We start from the raw sequence: 2,955 nt of genomic DNA on the forward strand, positions 1-2,955 counted from the left end.
GTTCTAGTATAAAAATCACCGATGTAGTGAATAGTGATAGTACTCATTTTTAAAATTATAAAATCATACACATATTCAAAGCATTGTCGCGGGTTTCGATTTTGGCTACATGTAAGCATCAAAATCTCTAAAATCATACACGTGAATCGCCAAATCACATCATCTCAATATTACAACGATAATTCACAAGATTCATAAATTAATTCAAAACATGCTTTAGAAAATAAATTAACATTTTTGGGTTGTCTTCAACCTTGGGTTCTCGCTCATGCGCAGGGATGAACGTCGATGAGCAGGGAGGTTTTGGCGGTCTCGGCGGGCAGGGAACGGCGAGCACGAGCTCTGGTGAGTCTCCATGGACGACGGGGAGGACGGTTCGATCGACGGCGAGCTCGGGAATGGGGAGAGCACGCGAGAGAGGGAGATCTCGGGGAGGAAGAGAGAGCTCCATGGCTCGGTTTTTATAGAAGGAGGGAGGGGAGAGGAGAGGGCGGTCGGGGTGCTTCATGGCGCCATCAATGGCATCAATGAAGAGAGGGAGTAATGGGGGACGGAGAAACGACTGCATTGAAACTCCATAACGCGAGGAAGAAGAACGGATGCAGAGCTCGGCTTGGGCGTCGAGTGCGGACGTGGCAGGGGCTGCTCGGCTCCTAGGCAATCAGGTCGCGGCATCGGGTGCGTCGGGGTCGGGGCCTGGGTGCGCGGCTCGGCCGTGGGGCTTCGATCGGTCGGTGTTGGTGGCTGCGCTGCTGGGAGCGGGCGGCTTCGGGCTGGCGGCGCGCCTGGTGCAATGTTCCCTGGCGGCGCGTGGGAAAGGGAAGGGAGAAGAGGAATGAGAGGAGGGCACGGGTCGGTCCCACGCGCAAGAGAGAGAAGGGGAAAGGGGAGAAGGAAGTGGTGGCGGCTGGGAGGAGGGAGCGCACGGCTGGGGACCAGGGGCGCGGCGGCGGCTCCTTACATGGGCCCCTAATAGGCCTTAGGGTTAGGGTTTTCTTCTTCTTTTTCTTTTTTTCTATTTCATTTCTTACTTCAAAATATATTTTTAAATAACCATAAAACCATAATAATTATACCAAAATTATTTATAAATAAAATATTTTTTGGACTAATAATTATATTATTTATTTGGATTTCCATTTAAGAAGAAATGCTATTAAATATCCAAAATCAATTATGAGCAATCAAAAATCAGTCCAAATGCAAATAAATAACAAACACTTAAAAGAAAATTCATTACCATCAATACCATTAATAAACTAACTGTATTATTTTTATTTGATGATTTTTATAGTGTTACAAACCTACTCCTCTTAAAAGAATCTCGTCCTCGAGATTAAGGAAGGCTAGCACGAAAGCAAAGGAGATACATGGTTATTTGTAGGTTCTTAGTTCGCATTGAACTCTTGTAATATTAAGGAACTTTATTTCTTCTTTGCTTCGCAATGTATACTAATCAAGTGACCTTCATCATCGTACTTATAAAATGGTTGGTCTTCTGAAGTATTGCTTAGGTCATGCTTGGCAGTTTTCTTCTCTAGTCGGTCTAGACGCTTCTTGGGGCATTCACGAATAATATGTCCTTTGTTTTTGCAGTAGTAGCAAGCACCTCTTGCTTTGAGTTCTTTGCGAGTCAACTTTGCTTGACCAACAGGGGTGAGGATTGATTGGGTGTTTGTATCTCATATAGCTGAGCCTGACTTGATTCTTCTGTTTGGGTATCCATGTGTTTCGTGGTTTTTGCTTGTGGTTGAGGTGGAGTAATCATGTATCCAAACATTTTTCTATTCCTTTTGTTGTTCTTCATTCCATTCATCAAATATCTCTGTGACTCATTTTTCTCATTCGTAGTTGTTAAAGTAGGAATATTGGCGTTGGCATTATTTTTTTCATTTCCATTGGGGTTCATCATCTAGTCAGAGGGTAACAGAGTTAGTGAGACAGACTGCATAAGAGGCTTGTATGACATTAAGATCAAGAGCTAACACAACATTTTGATTTCCAAGATAAGATTAGTTAAGGATGATTTCTGATTCCGCCTAGCTTCATCATACTACAAGAGTGTACAAGTGTTATAATCCTTAACATAGATCTTTTGAACTTTGTAGATTTCAGAGCATGATATCCAAATCATCTTTCTGATCCAACAGTATTTCTTTGAGCACAATTTGAGAGAAAGACTTGAGCGGTACTTTTAGGGCAACTAGAATAGAGCATCACATTGTTTGCATATAGCAGATGACACCATACTTTATTCTCTTTATAAGGAGGCAAAACACAGTAGGTGCGAGAGATTCTCCAAATTTATTCATATATCACTTAGCACAATTACAAATCTTGAAAGGGGCAACACCTTGACATTTTTTTCTTCGTGAGACATACTCCTTCTTCTAGCTAAATGATATATTATTCTTCCTTGTCAGATGCACCAATCAGAGCTGGAGGTCAATTGTCTTCAACTACTATTCTTTCTCCAGATGGGGTTTCCAAACACATGGTTCTCTAAGTATGTTGGATTACTGCATTAGTTCTTTGTAACCAATTCTTTCCAAGAATCACATCTGTTGGGACCATGCTTCGTCGCCGAAGGTCCTGCAGGAAGAAACAGCTTCGGCTGAAGCTGTCTGTACGTGATGCCGAAGGGTGCCGTTCATGAGGCTTCGGAATTACAAACTGACTTAAAGATAGAATGACCTTTTAGTCCATAAGAGTTTGAGTCGTTGTTGTAAACTTTTATGAGGGGTATGATTGTAATTGCTCACAGGCTGTGTCCTATGCCTATAAATAAGTGAACAGTATTTCTTTACTGTTCACGCATTCTTGTAATTGCAATCACATCACTCGGAAATTATTCTTTGTCAAGGCAGAGGTATAAATGTATCTAAACATTATATTTGAATACATCAAGCTTATATAATGTATAAATGATGTTGTTTACTTCTAATTTACTTATCT

Source organism: Zea mays, chromosome 5, assembly GCF_902167145.1.
Source record: "Zea mays cultivar B73 chromosome 5, Zm-B73-REFERENCE-NAM-5.0, whole genome shotgun sequence".
Lineage (NCBI taxonomy): Eukaryota > Viridiplantae > Streptophyta > Magnoliopsida > Poales > Poaceae > Zea > Zea mays.